Here is a 24294-nt window from a genome sequence, read left to right as displayed (position 1 = left end):
ACAAGGGTTTCAAATTAGCTCAGATACCGTTCCATAAACCCAATATGTAATAGACAAGACCTACTCCTTGCTCAGAGAACTGGACTCGACACGCCCTATTCACCGCACAAGAATATATCTGACTAGTAATAATCTTAAAACCTATGTATTGATATCTCTCTGTTAGTGTGTCAAGCGGGTGTAAAGCGGCATAAACACAGCAGTGAATAGCAGCTAAACACCATTATAAAAATAAATTACTTTTACAAACCCAAGAAGCAAAGACAGTGAAAGAGAGAGAAATTCTTACACAATGCATTCAGGGGCTGTGATGCAACCTGGATTGACCATATCTAGACCCACAGCTGGATGAGACATAAGGGTGGACACTCTTGGGGCTGAGAGGTTTGGTGAGGTTGGGTGAGCAAACGCAGACCCTTTAAAGTAATACTGCGTGGTACCCATCGCATGGGTCCCAAATCTCCAGGTTCAAGGGCATCTTCCTACATCGAAAACATGCATGAGAAACCCAGAAGATGGTACACCGTGTGATGGGGAAAGGTTTCTAAAACGCACCTCATTTCTCATCTCCTTGTGCCCGGGTTCGCCATTCCAGCCGCTTTACTAGCAATCTCCCTACTTGGAGCATCAGCACCTTTAACCTCCTGTTCCGTACAGGTTGCAATTTGTCCTGAGGATGAACGGGTAGATGGGGAACCAATGAGAGACTAGCTCTTGGTGTTGGGACAGGCACAGGTCACTCTATTGTCCCATCAGGAAGAAGAATTTACCACAGACTCAGCCTGCCCCCCGGAACCAGAACAGGGCCTGAAGCCATCCTGCGCTTTTGCGGCCAGCTCCCAAAAAAGCGAGTTGTAAAATGGAGCTACAGGGCACTGCAATTCACAAACCTGCAGAGTTATAAATGATAACTCTCGTCCACAAATATATTGAGGGAAGGCAAAGAAGAGGATTTGTAATCAAGGCAGAATTGCAGGAAACAAATTTCAGGAGGTATATTCGAATCGCTTTAAAGCACATGAAAAGCGGCAAAACGTTGACAATGATGCCCTTGGCCAAAAAGGGCGTATGCGTTTTTTCCTGAATATATTCAGGAAAAAACGCATACGCCCTTTTTGGCCAACCAAGCAACCTGGAAATGCAAATCAGTGCTACAAAGAAGACTCGCTACCCATCGGTCAAAATGGCCATGCTGAAAAAAGTGTCAAAACCAGAAATGCAGGACAGGCCATGGAGAAATGGGAGCCTTGCTACACTGATGGGCGGGATGTAAATTGCCAAGAGCCACTCTCGAGAAGTGTACGGCGTGTCCTGAAACATCTAAAAAACACAGCTTAGAGAGCATAGGGCACTTCCACTCATGGGGGTATAAATTGGGAAAATGAAAAATCAGCAAGACACAAGCACCCCAAAGTTTAGGGCTGCTCTCTTGACAAGGACCTCCACTTCATTCCACCTTCAATATCCCAGGAAAGAGAAAAATGGATAAAGAAGTTGTGGTCCTTATGTACAATGGAATATCACTCAGCCATGAAATCAATGTCCTAAGGCTAGTAGCAGCATGATGAGTGGATTTAGGTACGACGATTCTAAGTGAAATAAGTCACACAGAAAAGGACACTTCTCATAAGGTATCACTTATAGAGGGAATGTAAAAACCGTTACACTTGAACTGAATTACAAAACAGAACAGAGTCACACATGCAGAAAACACACTATGGCTGCTTAACGGGAAAGGTGAGGTGGGGTGATACATAAAACAAGGGTTTCAAATTAGCTCAGATACCGTTCCATAAACCCAATATGTAATAGACAAGACCTACTCCTTGCTCAGAGAACTGGACTCGACACGCCCTATTCACCGCACAAGAATATATCTGACTAGTAATAATCTTAAAACCTATGTATTGATATCTCTCTGTTACTGTGTCAAGCGGGTGTAAAGCGGCATAAACACAGCAGTGAATAGCAGCTAAACCCCATTATAAAAATAAATTACTTTGAAAAACCCAAGAAGCAAAGACAGTGAAAGAGAGAGAAATTCTTACACAATGCGTTCAGGGGCTGTGATGCAACCTGGATTGACCATATCTAGACCCACAGCTGGATGAGACATAAGGGTGGACACTCTTGGGGCTGAGAGGTTTGGTGAGGTTGGGTGAGCAAACGCAGACCCTTTAAAGTAATACTGCGTGGTACCCATCGCATGGGTCCCAAATCTCCAGGTTCAAGGGCATCTTCCTACATCGAAAACATGCATGAGAAACCCAGAAGATGGTACACCGTGTGATGGGGAAAGGTTTCTAAAACGCACCTCATTTCTCATCTCCTTGTGCCCGGGTTCGCCATTCCAGCCGCTTTACTAGCAATCTCCCTACTTGGAGCATCAGCACCTTTAACCTCCTGTTCCGTACAGGTTGCAATTTGTCCTGAGGATGAACGGGTAGATGGGGAACCAATGAGAGACTAGCTCTTGGTGTTGGGACAGGCACAGGTCACTCTATTGTCCCATCAGGAAGAAGAATTTACCACAGACTCAGCCTGCCCCCCGGAACCAGAACAGGGCCTGAAGCCATCCTGCGCTTTTGCGGCCAGCTCCCAAAAAAGCGAGTTGTAAAATGGAGCTACAGGGCACTGCAATTCACAAACCTGCAGAGTTATAAATGATAACTCTCGTCCACAAATATATTGAGGGAAGGCAAAGAAGAGGATTTGTAATCAAGGCAGAATTGCAGGAAACAAATTTCAGGAGGTATATTCGAATCGCTTTAAAGCACATGAAAAGCGGCAAAACGTTGACAATGATGCCCTTGGCCAAAAAGGGCGTATGCGTTTTTTCCTGAATATATTCAGGAAAAAACGCATACGCCCTTTTTGGCCAACCAAGCAACCTGGAAATGCAAATCAGTGCTACAAAGAAGACTCGCTACCCATCGGTCAAAATGGCCATGCTGAAAAAAGTGTCAAAACCAGAAATGCAGGACAGGCCATGGAGAAATGGGAGCCTTGCTACACTGATGGGCGGGATGTAAATTGGCAAGAGCCACTCTCGAGAAGTGTACGGCGTGTCCTGAAACATCTAAAAAACACAGCTTAGAGAGCATAGGGCACTTCCACTCATGGGGGTATAAATTGGGAAAATGAAAAATCAGCAAGACACAAGCACCCCAAAGTTTAGGGCTGCTCTCTTGACAAGGACCTCCACTTCATTCCACCTTCAATATCCCAGGAAAGAGAAAAATGGATAAAGAAGTTGTGGTCCTTATGTACAATGGAATATCACTCAGCCATGAAATCAATGTCCTAAGGCTAGTAGCAGCATGATGAGTGGATTTAGGTACAACGATTCTAAGTGAAATAAGTCACACAGAAAAGGACACTTCTCATAAGGTATCACTGATAGAGGGAATGTAAAAACCGTTACACTTGAACTGAATTACAAAACAGAACAGAGTCACACATGCAGAAAACACACTATGGCTGCTTAACGGGAAAGGTGAGGTGGGGTGATACATAAAACAAGGGTTTCAAATTAGCTCAGATACTGTTCCATAAACCCAATATGTAATAGACAAGACCTACTCCTTGCTCAGAGAACTGGACTCGACACGCCCTATTCACCGCACAAGAATATATCTGACTAGTAATAATCTTAAAACCTATGTATTGATATCTCTCTGTTAGTGTGTCAAGCGGGTGTAAAGCGGCATAAACACAGCAGTGAATAGCAGCTAAACCCCATTATAAAAATAAATTACTTTGAAAAACCCAAGAAGCAAAGACAGTGAAAGAGAGAGAAATTCTTACACAATGCGTTCAGGGGCTGTGATGCAACCTGGATTGACCATATCTAGACCCACAGCTGGATGAGACATAAGGGTGGACACTCTTGGGGCTGAGAGGTTTGGTGAAGGTGGGTGAGCAAACACAGACCCTTTAAAGTAATACTGCGTGGTACCCATCGCATGGGTCCCAAATCTCCAGGTTCAAGGGCATCTTCCTACATCGAAAACATGCATGAGAAACCCAGAAGATGGTACACCGTGTGATGGGGAAAGGTTTCTAAAACGCACCTCATTTCTCATCTCCTTGTGCCCGGGTTCGCCATTCCAGCTGCTTTACTAGCAATCTCCCTACTTGGAGCATCAGCACCTTTAACCTCCTGTTCCGTACAGGTTGCAATTTGTCCTGAGGTTGAACGGGAAGACGGGGAACCAGGGAGAGACTAGCTCTTGGTGTTGGGACAGGCACAGGTCACTCTATTTTCCCATCAGGAAGAAGAATTAACCACAGGCTCATCCTGCCCCCCTGAACCAGAACAGGGCCTGAAGCCATCCTGCGCTTTTGCGGCCAGCTCCCAAAAACGCGAGTTGTAAATTGGAGGTTCAGGGCACTGCAATTCACAAACATGCAGAGTTATAAATGATAACTCTCGTCCACAAATATATTGAGGGAAGGCAAAGAAGAGGATTTGAAATCAAGGTAAAATTGCAGGGAACAGATTTCAGGAGGTAGATTCGAATCGCCTTTAAAGCACATGAAAAGCGGCAAAACGTTGACAATGATGCCCTTGGCCAAAAAGGGCGTATGCGTTTTTTCCTGAATATATTCAGGAAAAAACGCATACGCCCTTTTTGGCCAACCAAGCAACCTGGAAAGGCAAATCAGCGCTACAAAGAAGTCTCACTTCCCATCGGTCAAAAGGGCCATGCTGAAAAAAGTGTCAAAACCAGAAATGCAGGACAGGCCATGGAGAAATGGGAGCCTTGCTACACTGATGGGCGGGATGTAAATTGCCAACAGCCACTCTGGAGAAGTGTACGGTGTGTCCTGAAACATCTAAAAAACACAGCTTAGAGAGCATAGGGCACTTCCACTCATGGGGGTATAAATTGGGAAAATGAAAAATCAGCAAGGCACAAGCACCCCAAAGTTTAGGGCTGCTCTGTTGACAAGGACCTCCACTTCATTCCACCTTCAATATCCCAGGAAAGAAAAATGGATAAAGAAGTTGTGGCCCTTATGTACAATGGAATATCACTCAGCCATGAAATCAATGTCATAAGGCTAGTAGCAGCATGATGAGTGGATTTAGGTACGACGATTCTAAGTGAAATAAGTCACACAGAAAAGGACACTTCTCATAAGGTATCACTGATAGAGGGAATGTAAAAACCGTTACGCTTGAACTGAATTACAAAACAGAACAGAGTCACACATGCAGAAAACACACTATGGCTGCTTAACGGGAAAGGTGAGGTGGGGTGATACATAAAACAAGGGTTTCAAATTAGCTCAGATACTGTTCGATAAACCCAATATGTAATAGACAAGACCTACTCCTTGCTCAGAGAACTGGACTCAACACGCCCTATTCACCGCACAAGAATATATCTGACTAGTAATAATCTTAAAACCTATGTATTGATATCTCTCTGTTAGTGTGTCAAGTGGGTGTAAAGCGGCATAAACACAGCAGTGAAAAGCAGCTAAACCCCATTATAAAAATAAATTACTTTTACAAACCCATGAAACAAAGACAGTGAAAGAGAGAGAAATTCTTACACAATGCGTTCAGGGGCTGTGATGCAACCTGGATTGACCATATCTAGACCCACAGCTGGATGAGACATAAGGGTGGACACTCTTGGGGCTGAGAGGTTTGGTGAGGTTGGGTGAGCAAACGCAGACCCTTTAAAGTAATACTGCGTGGTACCCATCGCATGGGTCCCAAATCTCCAGGTTCAAGGGCATCTTCCTACATCGAAAACATGCATGAGAAACCCAGAAGATGGTACACCGTGTGATGGGGAAAGGTTTCTAAAACGCACCTCATTTCTCATCTCCTTGTGCCCGGGTTCGCCATTCCAGCCGCTTTACTAGCAATCTCCCTACTTGGAGCATCAGCACCTTTAACCTCCTGTTCCGTACAGGTTGCAATTTGTCCTGAGGATGAACGGGTAGATGGGGAACCAATGAGAGACTAGCTCTTGGTGTTGGGACAGGCACAGGTCACTCTATTGTCCCATCAGGAAGAAGAATTTACCACAGACTCAGCCTGCCCCCCGGAACCAGAACAGGGCCTGAAGCCATCCTGCGCTTTTGCGGCCAGCTCCCAAAAAAGCGAGTTGTAAAATGGAGCTACAGGGCACTGCAATTCACAAACCTGCAGAGTTATAAATGATAACTCTCGTCCACAAATATATTGAGGGAAGGCAAAGAAGAGGATTTGTAATCAAGGCAGAATTGCAGGAAACAAATTTCAGGAGGTATATTCGAATCGCTTTAAAGCACATGAAAAGCGGCAAAACGTTGACAATGATGCCCTTGGCCAAAAAGGGCGTATGCGTTTTTTCCTGAATATATTCAGGAAAAAACGCATACGCCCTTTTTGGCCAACCAAGCAACCTGGAAATGCAAATCAGTGCTACAAAGAAGACTCGCTACCCATCGGTCAAAATGGCCATGCTGAAAAAAGTGTCAAAACCAGAAATGCAGGACAGGCCATGGAGAAATGGGAGCCTTGCTACACTGATGGGCGGGATGTAAATTGCCAAGAGCCACTCTCGAGAAGTGTACGGCGTGTCCTGAAACATCTAAAAAACACAGCTTAGAGAGCATAGGGCACTTCCACTCATGGGGGTATAAATTGGGAAAATGAAAAATCAGCAAGACACAAGCACCCCAAAGTTTAGGGCTGCTCTCTTGACAAGGACCTCCACTTCATTCCACCTTCAATATCCCAGGAAAGAGAAAAATGGATAAAGAAGTTGTGGTCCTTATGTACAATGGAATATCACTCAGCCATGAAATCAATGTCCTAAGGCTAGTAGCAGCATGATGAGTGGATTTAGGTAGGACGATTCTAAGTGAAATAAGTCACACAGAAAAGGACACTTCTCATAAGGTATCACTTATAGAGGGAATGTAAAAACCGTTACACTTGAACTGAATTACAAAACAGAACAGAGTCACACATGCAGAAAACACACTATGGCTGCTTAACGGGAAAGGTGAGGTGGGGTGATACATAAAACAAGGGTTTCAAATTAGCTCAGATACCGTTCCATAAACCCAATATGTAATAGACAACACCTACTCCTTGCTCAGAGAACTGGACTTGACACGGCCTATTCACCGCACAAGAATATATCTGACTAGTAATAATCTTAAAACCTATGTATTGATATCTCTCTGTTAGTGTGTCAAGCGGGTGTAAAGCGGCATAAACACAGCAGTGAATAGCAGCTAAATCCCATTATAAAAATAAATTACTTTGAAAAACCCAAGAAGCAAAGACAGTGAAAGAGAGAGAAATTCTTACACAATGCGTTCAGGGGCTGTGATGCAACCTGGATTGACCATATCTAGACCCACAGCTGGATGAGACATAAGGGTGGACACTCTTGGGGCTGAGAGGTTTGGTGAGGGTGGGTGAGCAAACACAGACCCTTTAAAGTAATACTGCGTGGTACCCATCGCATGGGTCCCAAATCTCCAGGTTCAAGGGCATCTTCCTACATCGAAAACATGCATGAGAAACCCAGAAGATGGTACACCGTGTGATGGGGAAAGGTTTCTAAAACGCACCTCATTTCTCATCTCCTTGTGCCCGGGTTCGCCATTCCAGCTGCTTTACTAGCAATCTCCCTACTTGGAGCATCAGCACCTTTAACCTCCTGTTCCGTACAGGTTGCAATTTGTCCTGAGGTTGAACGGGAAGACGGGGAACCAGGGAGAGACTAGCTCTTGGTGTTGGGACAGGCACAGGTCACTCTATTTTCCCATCAGGAAGAAGAATTAACCACAGGCTCATCCTGCCCCCCTGAACCAGAACAGGGCCTGAAGCCATCCTGCGCTTTTGCGGCCAGCTCCCAAAAACGCGAGTTGTAAATTGGAGGTTCAGGGCACTGCAATTCACAAACATGCAGAGTTATAAATGATAACTCTCGTCCACAAATATATTGAGGGAAGGCAAAGAAGAGGATTTGAAATCAAGGTAAAATTGCAGGGAACAGATTTCAGGAGGTAGATTCGAATCGCCTTTAAAGCACATGAAAAGCGGCAAAACGTTGACAATGATGCCCTTGGCCAAAAAGGGCGTATGCGTTTTTTCCTGAATATATTCAGGAAAAAACGCATACGCCCTTTTTGGCCAACCAAGCAACCTGGAAAGGCAAATCAGCGCTACAAAGAAGTCTCACTTCCCATCGGTCAAAAGGGCCATGCTGAAAAAAGTGTCAAAACCAGAAATGCAGGACAGGCCATGGAGAAATGGGAGCCTTGCTACACTGATGGGCGGGATGTAAATTGCCAACAGCCACTCTGGAGAAGTGTACGGTGTGTCCTGAAACATCTAAAAAACACAGCTTAGAGAGCATAGGGCACTTCCACTCATGGGGGTATAAATTGGGAAAATGAAAAATCAGCAAGGCACAAGCACCCCAAAGTTTAGGGCTGCTCTGTTGACAAGGACCTCCACTTCATTCCACCTTCAATATCCCAGGAAAGAAAAATGGATAAAGAAGTTGTGGCCCTTATGTACAATGGAATATCACTCAGCCATGAAATCAATGTCATAAGGCTAGTAGCAGCATGATGAGTGGATTTAGGTACGACGATTCTAAGTGAAATAAGTCACACAGAAAAGGACACTTCTCATAAGGTATCACTGATAGAGGGAATGTAAAAACCGTTACGCTTGAACTGAATTACAAAACAGAACAGAGTCACACATGCAGAAAACACACTATGGCTGCTTAACGGGAAAGGTGAGGTGGGGTGATACATAAAACAAGGGTTTCAAATTAGCTCAGATACTGTTCGATAAACCCAATATGTAATAGACAAGACCTACTCCTTGCTCAGAGAACTGGACTCAACACGCCCTATTCACCGCACAAGAATATATCTGACTAGTAATAATCTTAAAACCTATGTATTGATATCTCTCTGTTAGTGTGTCAAGTGGGTGTAAAGCGGCATAAACACAGCAGTGAAAAGCAGCTAAACCCCATTATAAAAATAAATTACTTTTACAAACCCATGAAACAAAGACAGTGAAAGAGAGAGAAATTCTTACACAATGCGTTCAGGGGCTGTGATGCAACCTGGATTGACCATATCTAGACCCACAGCTGGATGAGACATAAGGGTGGACACTCTTGGGGCTGAGAGGTTTGGTGAGGTTGGGTGAGCAAACGCAGACCCTTTAAAGTAATACTGCGTGGTACCCATCGCATGGGTCCCAAATCTCCAGGTTCAAGGGCATCTTCCTACATCGAAAACATGCATGAGAAACCCAGAAGATGGTACACCGTGTGATGGGGAAAGGTTTCTAAAACGCACCTCATTTCTCATCTCCTTGTGCCCGGGTTCGCCATTCCAGCCGCTTTACTAGCAATCTCCCTACTTGGAGCATCAGCACCTTTAACCTCCTGTTCCGTACAGGTTGCAATTTGTCCTGAGGATGAACGGGTAGATGGGGAACCAATGAGAGACTAGCTCTTGGTGTTGGGACAGGCACAGGTCACTCTATTGTCCCATCAGGAAGAAGAATTTACCACAGACTCAGCCTGCCCCCCGGAACCAGAACAGGGCCTGAAGCCATCCTGCGCTTTTGCGGCCAGCTCCCAAAAAAGCGAGTTGTAAAATGGAGCTACAGGGCACTGCAATTCACAAACCTGCAGAGTTATAAATGATAACTCTCGTCCACAAATATATTGAGGGAAGGCAAAGAAGAGGATTTGTAATCAAGGCAGAATTGCAGGAAACAAATTTCAGGAGGTATATTCGAATCGCTTTAAAGCACATGAAAAGCGGCAAAACGTTGACAATGATGCCCTTGGCCAAAAAGGGCGTATGCGTTTTTTCCTGAATATATTCAGGAAAAAACGCATACGCCCTTTTTGGCCAACCAAGCAACCTGGAAATGCAAATCAGTGCTACAAAGAAGACTCGCTACCCATCGGTCAAAATGGCCATGCTGAAAAAAGTGTCAAAACCAGAAATGCAGGACAGGCCATGGAGAAATGGGAGCCTTGCTACACTGATGGGCGGGATGTAAATTGCCAAGAGCCACTCTCGAGAAGTGTACGGCGTGTCCTGAAACATCTAAAAAACACAGCTTAGAGAGCATAGGGCACTTCCACTCATGGGGGTATAAATTGGGAAAATGAAAAATCAGCAAGACACAAGCACCCCAAAGTTTAGGGCTGCTCTCTTGACAAGGACCTCCACTTCATTCCACCTTCAATATCCCAGGAAACAGAAAAATGGATAAAGAAGTTGTGGTCCTTATGTACAATGGAATATCACTCAGCCATGAAATCAATGTCCTAAGGCTAGTAGCAGCATGATGAGTGGATTTAGGTACGACGATTCTAAGTGAAATAAGTCACACAGAAAAGGACACTTCTCATAAGGTATCACTTATAGAGGGAATGTAAAAACCGTTACACTTGAACTGAATTACAAAACAGAACAGAGTCACACATGCAGAAAACACACTATGGCTGCTTAACGGGAAAGGTGAGGTGGGGTGATACATAAAACAAGGGTTTCAAATTAGCTCAGATACCGTTCCATAAACCCAATATGTAATAGACAACACCTACTCCTTGCTCAGAGAACTGGACTTGACACGGCCTATTCACCGCACAAGAATATATCTGACTAGTAATAATCTTAAAACCTATGTATTGATATCTCTCTGTTAGTGTGTCAAGCGGGTGTAAAGCGGCATAAACACAGCAGTGAATAGCAGCTAAATCCCATTATAAAAATAAATTACTTTGAAAAACCCAAGAAGCAAAGACAGTGAAAGAGAGAGAAATTCTTACACAATGCGTTCAGGGGCTGTGATGCAACCTGGATTGACCATATCTAGACCCACAGCTGGATGAGACATAAGGGTGGACACTCTTGGGGCTGAGAGGTTTGGTGAGGGTGGGTGAGCAAACACAGACCCTTTAAAGTAATACTGCGTGGTACCCATCGCATGGGTCCCAAATCTCCAGGTTCAAGGGCATCTTCCTACATCGAAAACATGCATGAGAAACCCAGAAGATGGTACACCGTGTGATGGGGAAAGGTTTCTAAAACGCACCTCATTTCTCATCTCCTTGTGCCCGGGTTCGCCATTCCAGCCGCTTTACTAGCAATCTCCCTACTTGGAGCATCAGCACCTTTAACCTCCTGTTCCGTACAGGTTGCAATTTGTCCTGAGGTTGAACGGGAAGACGGGGAACCAGGGAGAGACTAGCTCTTGGTGTTGGGACAGGCACAGGTCACTCTATTTTCCCATCAGGAAGAAGAATTAACCACAGGCTCATCCTGCCCCCCTGAACCAGAACAGGGCCTGAAGCCATCCTGCGCTTTTGCGGCCAGCTCCCAAAAACGCGAGTTGTAAATTGGAGGTTCAGGGCACTGCAATTCACAAACATGCAGAGTTATAAATGATAACTCTCGTCCACAAATATATTGAGGGAAGGCAAAGAAGAGGATTTGAAATCAAGGTAAAATTGCAGGGAACAGATTTCAGGAGGTAGATTCGAATCGCCTTTAAAGCACATGAAAAGCGGCAAAACGTTGACAATGATGCCCTTGGCCAAAAAGGGCGTATGCGTTTTTTCCTGAATATATTCAGGAAAAAACGCATACGCCCTTTTTGGCCAACCAAGCAACCTGGAAAGGCAAATCAGCGCTACAAAGAAGTCTCACTTCCCATCGGTCAAAAGGGCCATGGTGAAAAAAGTGTCAAAACCAGAAATGCAGGACAGGCCATGGAGAAATGGGAGCCTTGCTACACTGATGGGCGGGATGTAAATTGCCAACAGCCACTCTGGAGAAGTGTACGGTGTGTCCTGAAACATCTAAAAAACACAGCTTAGAGAGCATAGGGCACTTCCACTCATGGGGGTATAAATTGGGAAAATGAAAAATCAGCAAGGCACAAGCACCCCAAAGTTTAGGGCTGCTCTGTTGACAAGGACCTCCACTTCATTCCACCTTCAATATCCCAGGAAAGAAAAATGGATAAAGAAGTTGTGGCCCTTATGTACAATGGAATATCACTCAGCCATGAAATCAATGTCATAAGGCTAGTAGCAGCATGATGAGTGGATTTAGGTACGACGATTCTAAGTGAAATAAGTCACACAGAAAAGGACACTTCTCATAAGGTATCACTGATAGAGGGAATGTAAAAACCATTACGCTTGAACTGAATTACAAAACAGAACAGAGTCACACATGCAGAAAACACACTATGGCTGCTTAACGGGAAAGGTGAGGTGGGGTGATACATAAAACAAGGGTTTCAAATTAGCTCAGATACCGTTCCATAAACCCAATATGTAATAGACAAGACCTACTCCTTGCTCAGAGAACTGGACTCGACACGCCCTATTCACCGCACAAGAATATATCTGACTAGTAATAATCTTAAAACCTATGTATTGATATCTCTCTGTTAGTGTGTTAAGCGGGTGTAAAGCGGCATAAACACAGCAGTGAATAGCAGCTAAACACCATTATAAAAATAAATTACTTTTACAAACCCAAGAAGCAAAGACAGTGAAAGAGAGAGAAATTCTTACACAATGCATTCAGGGGCTGTGATGCAACCTGGATTGACCATATCTAGACCCACAGCTGGATGAGACATAAGGGTGGACACTCTTGGGGCTGAGAGGTTTGGTGAGGTTGGGTGAGCAAACGCAGACCCTTTAAAGTAATACTGCGTGGTACCCATCGCATGGGTCCCAAATCTCCAGGTTCAAGGGCATCTTCCTACATCGAAAACATGCATGAGAAACCCAGAAGATGGTACACCGTGTGATGGGGAAAGGTTTCTAAAACGCACCTCATTTCTCATCTCCTTGTGCCCGGGTTCGCCATTCCAGCCGCTTTACTAGCAATCTCCCTACTTGGAGCATCAGCACCTTTAACCTCCTGTTCCGTACAGGTTGCAATTTGTCCTGAGGATGAACGGGTAGATGGGGAACCAATGAGAGACTAGCTCTTGGTGTTGGGACAGGCACAGGTCACTCTATTGTCCCATCAGGAAGAAGAATTTACCACAGACTCAGCCTGCCCCCCGGAACCAGAACAGGGCGTGAAGCCATCCTGCGCTTTTGCGGCCAGCTCCCAAAAAAGCGAGTTGTAAAATGGAGCTACAGGGCACTGCAATTCACAAACCTGCAGAGTTATAAATGATAACTCTCGTCCACAAATATATTGAGGGAAGGCAAAGAAGAGGATTTGTAATCAAGGCAGAATTGCAGGAAACAAATTTCAGGAGGTATATTCGAATCGCTTTAAAGCACATGAAAAGCGGCAAAACGTTGACAATGATGCCCTTGGCCAAAAAGGGCGTATGCGTTTTTTCCTGAATATATTCAGGAAAAAACGCATACGCCCTTTTTGGCCAACCAAGCAACCTGGAAAGGCAAATCAGCGCTACAAAGAAGTCTCACTTCCCATCGGTCAAAAGGGCCATGGTGAAAAAAGTGTCAAAACCAGAAATGCAGGACAGGCCATGGAGAAATGGGAGCCTTGCTACACTGATGGGCGGGATGTAAATTGCCAACAGCCACTCTGGAGAAGTGTACGGTGTGTCCTGAAACATCTAAAAAACACAGCTTAGAGAGCATAGGGCACTTCCACTCATGGGGGTATAAATTGGGAAAATGAAAAATCAGCAAGGCACAAGCACCCCAAAGTTTAGGGCTGCTCTGTTGACAAGGACCTCCACTTCATTCCACCTTCAATATCCCAGGAAAGAAAAATGGATAAAGAAGTTGTGGCCCTTATGTACAATGGAATATCACTCAGCCATGAAATCAATGTCATAAGGCTAGTAGCAGCATGATGAGTGGATTTAGGTACGACGATTCTAAGTGAAATAAGTCACACAGAAAAGGACACTTCTCATAAGGTATCACTGATAGAGGGAATGTAAAAACCATTACGCTTGAACTGAATTACAAAACAGAACAGAGTCACACATGCAGAAAACACACTATGGCTGCTTAACGGGAAAGGTGAGGTGGGGTGATACATAAAACAAGGGTTTCAAATTAGCTCAGATACCGTTCCATAAACCCAATATGTAATAGACAAGACCTACTCCTTGCTCAGAGAACTGGACTCGACACGCCCTATTCACCGCACAAGAATATATCTGACTAGTAATAATCTTAAAACCTATGTATTGATATCTCTCTGTTAGTGTGTTAAGCGGGTGTAAAGCGGCATAAACACAGCAGTGAATAGCAGCTAAACACCATTATAAAAATAAATTACTTTTACAAACCCAAGAAGCAAAGACAGTGAAAGAGAGAGAAATTCTTACACAATGCATTCAGGGGCTGTGATGCAACCTGGATTGACCATATCTAGACCCACAGCTGGATGAGACATAAGGGTGGACACTCTTGGGGCTGAGAGGTTTGGTGAGGTTGGGTGAGCAAACGCAGACCCTTTAAAGTAATACTGCGTGGTACCCATCGCATGGGTCCCAAATCTCCAGGTTCAAGGGCATCTTCCTACATCGAAAACATGCATGAGAAACCCAGAAGATGGTACACCGTGTGATGGGGAAAGGTTTCTAAAACGCACCTCATTTCTCATCTCCTTGTGCCCGGGTTCGCCATTCCAGCCGCTTTACTAGCAATCTCCCTACTTGGAGCATCAGCACCTTTAACCTCCTGTTCCGTACAGGTTGCAATTTGTCCTGAGGATGAACGGGTAGATGGGGAACCAATGAGAGACTAGCTCTTGGTGTTGGGACAGGCACAGGTCACTCTATTGTCCCATCAGGAAGAAGAATTTACCACAGACTCAGCCTGCCCCCCGGAACCAGAACAGGGCGTGAAGCCATCCTGCGCTTTTGCGGCCAGCTCCCAAAAAAGCGAGTTGTAAAATGGAGCTACAGGGCACTGCAATTCACAAACCTGCAGAGTTATAAATGATAACTCTCGTCCACAAATATATTGAGGGAAGGCAAAGAAGAGGATTTGTAATCAAGGCAGAATTGCAGGAAACAAATTTCAGGAGGTATATTCGAATCGCTTTAAAGCACATGAAAAGCGGCAAAACGTTGACAATGATGCCCTTGGCCAAAAAGGGCGTATGCGTTTTTTCCTGAATATATTCAGGAAAAAACGCATACGCCCTTTTTGGCCAACCAAGCAACCTGGAAATGCAAATCAGTGCTACAAAGAAGACTCGCTACCCATCGGTCAAAATGGCCATGCTGAAAAAAGTGTCAAAACCAGAAATGCAGGACAGGCCATGGAGAAATGGGAGCCTTGCTACACTGATGGGCGGGATGTAAATTGGCAAGAGCCACTCTCGAGAAGTGTACGGCGTGTCCTGAAACATCTAAAAAACACAGCTTAGAGAGCATAGGGCACTTCCACTCATGGGGGTATAAATTGGGAAAATGAAAAATCAGCAAGACACAAGCACCCCAAAGTTTAGGGCTGCTCTCTTGACAAGGACCTCCACTTCATTCCACCTTCAATATCCCAGGAAAGAGAAAAATGGATAAAGAAGTTGTGGTCCTTATGTACAATGGAATATCACTCAGCCATGAAATCAATGTCCTAAGGCTAGTAGCAGCATGATGAGTGGATTTAGGTACAACGATTCTAAGTGAAATAAGTCACACAGAAAAGGACACTTCTCATAAGGTATCACTGATAGAGGGAATGTAAAAACCGTTACACTTGAACTGAATTACAAAACAGAACAGAGTCACACATGCAGAAAACACACTATGGCTGCTTAACGGGAAAGGTGAGGTGGGGTGATACATAAAACAAGGGTTTCAAATTAGCTCAGATACCGTTCCATAAACCCAATATGTAATAGACAAGACCTACTCCTTGCTCAGAGAACTGGACTCGACACGCCCTATTCACCGCACAAGAATATATCTGACTAGTAATAATCTTAAAACCTATGTATTGATATCTCTCTGTTAGTGTGTCAAGCGGGTGTAAAGCGGCATAAACACAGCAGTGAATAGCAGCTAAACCCCATTATAAAAATAAATTACTTTGAAAAACCCAAGAAGCAAAGACAGTGAAAGAGAGAGAAATTCTTACACAATGCGTTCAGGGGCTGTGATGCAACCTGGATTGACCATATCTAGACCCACAGCTGGATGAGACATAAGGGTGGACACTCTTGGGGCTGAGAGGTTTGGTGAGGGTGGGTGAGCAAACACAGACCCTTTAAAGTAATACTGCGTGGTACCCATCGCATGGGTCCCAAATCTCCAGGTTCAAGGGCATCTTCCTACATCGAAAACATGCATGAGAAACCCAGAAGATGGTACACCGTGTGATGGGGAAAGGTTTCTAAAACGCACCTCATTTCTCATCTCCTTGTGCCCGGGTTCGCCATTCCAGCTGCTTTACTAGCAATCTCCCTACTTGGAGCATCAGCACCTTTAACCTCCTGTTCCGTACAGGTTGCAATTTGTCCTGAGGTTGAACGGGAAGACGGGGAACCAGGGAGAGACTAGCTCTTGGTGTTGGGACAGGCACAGGTCACTCTATTTTCCCATCAGGAAGAAGAATTAACCACAGGCTCATCCTGCCCCCCTGAACCAGAACAGGGCCTGAAGCCATCCTGCGCTTTTGCGGCCAGCTCCCAAAAACGCGAGTTGTAAATTGGAGGTTCAGGGCACTGCAATTCACAAACATGCAGAGTTATAAATGATAACTCTCGTCCACAAATATATTGAGGGAAGGCAAAGAAGAGGATTTGAAATCAAGGTAAAATTGCAGGGAACAGATTTCAGGAGGTAGATTCGAATCGCCTTTAAAGCACATGAAAAGCGGCAAAACGTTGACAATGATGCCCTTGGCCAAAAAGGGCGTATGCGTTTTTTCCTGAATATATTCAGGAAAAAACGCATACGCCCTTTTTGGCCAACCAAGCAACCTGGAAAGGCAAATCAGCGCTACAAAGAAGTCTCACTTCCCATCGGTCAAAAGGGCCATGCTGAAAAAAGTGTCAAAACCAGAAATGCAGGACAGGCCATGGAGAAATGGGAGCCTTGCTACACTGATGGGCGGGATGTAAATTGGCAAGAGCCACTCTCGAGAAGTGTACGGCGTGTCCTGAAACATCTAAAAAACACAGCTTAGAGAGCATAGGGCACTTCCACTCATGGGGGTATAAATTGGGAAAATGAAAAATCAGCAAGACACAAGCACCCCAAAGTTTAGGGCTGCTCTCTTGACAAGGACCTCCACTTCATTCCACCTTCAATATCCCAGGAAAGAGAAAAATGGATAAAGAAGTTGTGGTCCTTATGTACAATGGAATATCACTCAGCCATGAAATCAATGTCCTAAGGCTAGTAGCAGCATGATGAGTGGATTTAGGTATGACGATTCTAAGTGAAATAAGTCACACAGAAAAGGACACTTCTCATAAGGTATCACTTATAGAGGGAATGTAAAAACCGTTACACTTGAACTGAATTACAAAACAGAACAGAGTCACACATGCAGAAAACACACTATGGCTGCTTAACGGGAAAGGTGAGGTGGGGTGATACATAAAACAAGGGTTTCAAATTAGCTCAGATACCGTTCCATAAACCCAATATGTAATAGACAAGACCTACTCCTTGCTCAGAGAACTGGACTCGACACGGCCTATTCACCGCACAAGAATATATCTGACTAGTAATAATCTTAAAACCTATGTATTGATATCTCTCTGTTAGTGTGTCAAGCGGGTGTAAAGCGGCATAAACACAGCAGTGAATAGCAGCTAAATCCCATTATAAAAATAAATTACTTTGAAAAACCCAAGAAGCAAAGACAGTGAAAGAGAGAGAAATTCTTACACAATGCGTTCAGGGGCTGTGATGCAACCTGGATTGACCATATCTAGACCCACAGCTGGATGAGACATAAGGGTGGACACTCTTGGGGCTGAGAGGTTTGGTGAGGGTGGGTGAGCAAACACAGACCCTTTAAAGTAATACTGCGTGGTACCCATCGCATGGGTCCCAAATCTCCAGGTTCAAGGGCATCTTCCTACATCGAAAACATGCATGAGAAACCCAGAAGATGGTACACCGTGTGATGGGGAAAGGTTTCTAAAACGCACCTCATTTCTCATCTCCTTGTGCCCGGGTTCGCCATTCCAGCCGCTTTACTAGCAATCTCCCTACTTGGAGCATCAGCACCTTTAACCTCCTGTTCCGTACAGGTTGCAATTTGTCCTGAGGATGAACGGGTAGATGGGGAACCAATGAGAGACTAGCTCTTGGTGTTGGGACAGGCACAGGTCACTCTATTGTCCCATCAGGAAGAAGAATTTACCACAGACTCAGCCTGCCCCCCGGAACCAGAACAGGGCCTGAAGCCATCCTGCGCTTTTGCGGCCAGCTCCCAAAAAAGCGAGTTGTAAAATGGAGCTACAGGGCACTGCAATTCACAAACCTGCAGAGTTATAAATGATAACTCTCGTCCACAAATATATTGAGGGAAGGCAAAGAAGAGGATTTGTAATCAAGGCAGAATTGCAGGAAACAAATTTCAGGAGGTATATTCGAATCGCTTTAAAGCACATGAAAAGCGGCAAAACGTTGACAATGATGCCCTTGGCCAAAAAGGGCGTATGCGTTTTTTCCTGAATATATTCAGGAAAAAACGCATACGCCCTTTTTGGCCAACCAAGCAACCTGGAAATGCAAATCAGTGCTACAAAGAAGACTCGCTACCCATCGGTCAAAATGGCCATGCTGAAAAAAGTGTCAAAACCAGAAATGCAGGACAGGCCATGGAGAAATGGGAGCCTTGCTACACTGATGGGCGGGATGTAAATTGGCAAGAGCCACTCTCGAGAAGTGTACGGCGTGTCCTGAAACATCTAAAAAACACAGCTTAGAGAGCATAGGGCACTTCCACTCATGGGGGTATAAATTGGGAAAATGAAAAATCAGCAAGACACAAGCACCCCAAAGTTTAGGGCTGCTCTCTTGACAAGGACCTCCACTTCATTCCACCTTCAATATCCCAGGAAAGAGAAAAATGGATAAAGAAGTTGTGGTCCTTATGTACAATGGAATATCACTCAGCCATGAAATCAATGTCCTAAGGCTAGTAGCAGCATGATGAGTGGATTTAGGTACAACGATTCTAAGTGAAATAAGTCACACAGAAAAGGACACTTCTCATAAGGTATCACTGATAGAGGGAATGTAAAAACCGTTACACTTGAACTGAATTACAAAACAGAACAGAGTCACACATGCAGAAAACACACTATGGCTGCTTAACGGGAAAGGTGAGGTGGGGTGATACATAAAACAAGGGTTTCAAATTAGCTCAGATACCGTTCCATAAACCCAATATGTAATAGACAAGACCTACTCCTTGCTCAGAGAACTGGACTCGACACGCCCTATTCACCGCACAAGAATATATCTGACTAGTAATAATCTTAAAACCTATGTATTGATATCTCTCTGTTAGTGTGTCAAGCGGGTGTAAAGCGGCATAAACACAGCAGTGAATAGCAGCTAAACCCCATTATAAAAATAAATTACTTTGAAAAACCCAAGAAGCAAAGACAGTGAAAGAGAGAGAAATTCTTACACAATGCGTTCAGGGGCTGTGATGCAACCTGGATTGACCATATCTAGACCCACAGCTGGATGAGACATAAGGGTGGACACTCTTGGGGCTGAGAGGTTTGGTGAGGGTGGGTGAGCAAACACAGACCCTTTAAAGTAATACTGCGTGGTACCCATCGCATGGGTCCCAAATCTCCAGGTTCAAGGGCATCTTCCTACATCGAAAACATGCATGAGAAACCCAGAAGATGGTACACCGTGTGATGGGGAAAGGTTTCTAAAACGCACCTCATTTCTCATCTCCTTGTGCCCGGGTTCGCCATTCCAGCTGCTTTACTAGCAATCTCCCTACTTGGAGCATCAGCACCTTTAACCTCCTGTTCCGTACAGGTTGCAATTTGTCCTGAGGTTGAACGGGAAGACGGGGAACCAGGGAGAGACTAGCTCTTGGTGTTGGGACAGGCACAGGTCACTCTATTTTCCCATCAGGAAGAAGAATTAACCACAGGCTCATCCTGCCCCCCTGAACCAGAACAGGGCCTGAAGCCATCCTGCGCTTTTGCGGCCAGCTCCCAAAAACGCGAGTTGTAAATTGGAGGTTCAGGGCACTGCAATTCACAAACATGCAGAGTTATAAATGATAACTCTCGTCCACAAATATATTGAGGGAAGGCAAAGAAGAGGATTTGAAATCAAGGTAAAATTGCAGGGAACAGATTTCAGGAGGTAGATTCGAATCGCCTTTAAAGCACATGAAAAGCGGCAAAACGTTGACAATGATGCCCTTGGCCAAAAAGGGCGTATGCGTTTTTTCCTGAATATATTCAGGAAAAAACGCATACGCCCTTTTTGGCCAACCAAGCAACCTGGAAAGGCAAATCAGCGCTACAAAGAAGTCTCACTTCCCATCGGTCAAAAGGGCCATGCTGAAAAAAGTGTCAAAACCAGAAATGCAGGACAGGCCATGGAGAAATGGGAGCCTTGCTACACTGATGGGCGGGATGTAAATTGGCAAGAGCCACTCTCGAGAAGTGTACGGCGTGTCCTGAAACATCTAAAAAACACAGCTTAGAGAGCATAGGGCACTTCCACTCATGGGGGTATAAATTGGGAAAATGAAAAATCAGCAAGACACAAGCACCCCAAAGTTTAGGGCTGCTCTCTTGACAAGGACCTCCACTTCATTCCACCTTCAATATCCCAGGAAAGAGAAAAATGGATAAAGAAGTTGTGGTCCTTATGTACAATGGAATATCACTCAGCCATGAAATCAATGTCCTAAGGCTAGTAGCAGCATGATGAGTGGATTTAGGTATGACGATTCTAAGTGAAATAAGTCACACAGAAAAGGACACTTCTCATAAGGTATCACTTATAGAGGGAATGTAAAAACCGTTACACTTGAACTGAATTACAAAACAGAACAGAGTCACACATGCAGAAAACACACTATGGCTGCTTAACGGGAAAGGTGAGGTGGGGTGATACATAAAACAAGGGTTTCAAATTAGCTCAGATACCGTTCCATAAACCCAATATGTAATAGACAAGACCTACTCCTTGCTCAGAGAACTGGACTTGACACGGCCTATTCACCGCACAAGAATATATCTGACTAGTAATAATCTTAAAACCTATGTATTGATATCTCTCTGTTAGTGTGTCAAGCGGGTGTAAAGCGGCATAAACACAGCAGTGAATAGCAGCTAAATCCCATTATAAAAATAAATTACTTTGAAAAACCCAAGAAGCAAAGACAGTGAAAGAGAGAGAAATTCTTACACAATGCGTTCAGGGGCTGTGATGCAACCTGGATTGACCATATCTAGACCCACAGCTGGATGAGACATAAGGGTGGACACTCTTGGGGCTGAGAGGTTTGGTGAGGGTGGGTGAGCAAACACAGACCCTTTAAAGTAATACTGCGTGGTACCCATCGCATGGGTCCCAAATCTCCAGGTTCAAGGGCATCTTCCTACATCGAAAACATGCATGAGAAACCCAGAAGATGGTACACCGTGTGATGGGGAAAGGTTTCTAAAACGCACCTCATTTCTCATCTCCTTGTGCCCGGGTTCGCCATTCCAGCCGCTTTACTAGCAATCTCCCTACTTGGAGCATCAGCACCTTTAACCTCCTGTTCCGTACAGGTTGCAATTTCTCCTGAGGATGAACGGGTAGATGGGGAACCAATGAGAGACTAGCTCTTGGTGTTGGGACAGGCACAGGTCACTCTATTGTCCCATCAGGAAGAAGAATTTACCACAGACTCAGCCTGCCCCCCGGAACCAGAACAGGGCCTGAAGCCATCCTGCGCTTTTGCGGCCAGCTCCCAAAAAAGCGAGTTGTAAAATGGAGCTACAGGGCACTGCAATTCACAAACCTGCAGAGTTATAAATGATAACTCTCGTCCACAAATATATTGAGGGAAGGCAAAGAAGAGGATTTGTAATCAAGGCAGAATTGCAGGAAACAAATTTCAGGAGGTATATTCGAATCGCTTTAAAGCACATGAAAAGCGGCAAAACGTTGACAATGATGCCCTTGGCCAAAAAGGGCGTATGCGTTTTTTCCTGAATATATTCAGGAAAAAACGCATACGCCCTTTTTGGCCAACCAAGCAACCTGGAAATGCAAATCAGTGCTACAAAGAAGACTCGCTACCCATCGGTCAAAATGGCCATGCTGAAAAAAGTGTCAAAACCAGAAATGCAGGACAGGCCATGGAGAAATGGGAGCCTTGCTACACTGATGGGCGGGATGTAAATTGGCAAGAGCCACTCTCGAGAAGTGTACGGCGTGTCCTGAAACATCTAAAAAACACAGCTTAGAGAGCATAGGGCACTTCCACTCATGGGGGTATAAATTGGGAAAATGAAAAATCAGCAAGACACAAGCACCCCAAAGTTTAGGGCTGCTCTCTTGACAAGGACCTCCACTTCATTCCACCTTCAATATCCCAGGAAAGAGAAAAATGGATAAAGAAGTTGTGGTCCTTATGTACAATGGAATATCACTCAGCCATGAAATCAATGTCCTAAGGCTAGTAGCAGCATGATGAGTGGATTTAGGTACAACGATTCTAAGTGAAATAAGTCACACAGAAAAGGACACTTCTCATAAGGTATCACTGATAGAGGGAATGTAAAAACCGTTACACTTGAACTGAATTACAAAACAGAACAGAGTCACACATGCAGAAAACACACTATGGCTGCTTAACGGGAAAGGTGAGGTGGGGTGATACATAAAACAAGGGTTTCAAATTAGCTCAGATACCGTTCCATAAACCCAATATGTAATAGACAACACCTACTCCTTGCTCAGAGAACTGGACTTGACACGGCCTATTCACCGCACAAGAATATATCTGACTAGTAATAATCTTAAAACCTATGTATTGATATCTCTCTGTTAGTGTGTCAAGCGGGTGTAAAGCGGCATAAACACAGCAGTGAATAGCAGCTAAACCCCATTATAAAAATAAATTACTTTGAAAAACCCAAGAAGCAAAGACAGTGAAAGAGAGAGAAATTCTTACACAATGCGTTCAGGGGCTGTGATGCAACCTGGATTGACCATATCTAGACCCACAGCTGGATGAGACATAAGGGTGGACACTCTTGGGGCTGAGAGGTTTGGTGAGGGTGGGTGAGCAAACACAGACCCTTTAAAGTAATACTGCGTGGTACCCATCGCATGGGTCCCAAATCTCCAGGTTCAAGGGCATCTTCCTACATCGAAAACATGCATGAGAAACCCAGAAGATGGTACACCGTGTGATGGGGAAAGGTTTCTAAAACGCACCTCATTTCTCATCTCCTTGTGCCCGGGTTCGCCATTCCAGCCGCTTTACTAGCAATCTCCCTACTTGGAGCATCAGCACCTTTAACCTCCTGTTCCGTACAGGTTGCAATTTGTCCTGAGGTTGAACGGGAAGACGGGGAACCAGGGAGAGACTAGCTCTTGGTGTTGGGACAGGCACAGGTCACTCTATTTTCCCATCAGGAAGAAGAATTAACCACAGGCTCATCCTGCCCCCCTGAACCAGAACAGGGCCTGAAGCCATCCTGCGCTTTTGCGGCCAGCTCCCAAAAACGCGAGTTGTAAAATGGAGCTACAGGGCACTGCAATTCACAAACATGCAGAGTTATAAATGATAACTCTCGTCCACAAATATATTGAGGGAAGGCAAAGAAGAGGATTTGAAATCAAGGTAAAATTGCAGGGAACAGATTTCAGGAGGTAGATTCGAATCGCCTTTAAAGCACATGAAAAGCGGCAAAACGTTGACAATGATGCCCTTGGCCAAAAAGGGCGTATGCGTTTTTTCCTGAATATATTCATAAAAAAACGCATACGCCCTTTTTGGCCAAGCAAGCAACCTGGAAAGGCAAATCAGCGCTACAAAGAAGCCTCACTTCCCATCGGTCAAAAGGGCCATGCTGAAAAAAGTGTCAAAACCAGAAATGCAGGACAGGCCATGGAGAAATGGGAGCCTTGCTACACTGATGGGCGGGATGTAAATTGCCAACAGCCACTCTGGAGAAGTGTACGGTGTGTCCTGAAACATCTAAAAAACACAGCTTAGAGAGCATAGGGCACTTCCACTCATGGGGGTATAAATTGGGAAAATGAAAAATCAGCAAGGCACAAGCACCCCAAAGTTTAGGGCTGCTCTG

This window comes from Balaenoptera ricei, chromosome 4, assembly GCF_028023285.1.
Source record: "Balaenoptera ricei isolate mBalRic1 chromosome 4, mBalRic1.hap2, whole genome shotgun sequence".
In the NCBI taxonomy this organism is placed as follows: Eukaryota; Metazoa; Chordata; class Mammalia; order Artiodactyla; family Balaenopteridae; genus Balaenoptera; species Balaenoptera ricei.
The sequence above is the reverse complement of the archived record's forward strand: the minus strand, read 5'-3'. Positions refer to the sequence as shown.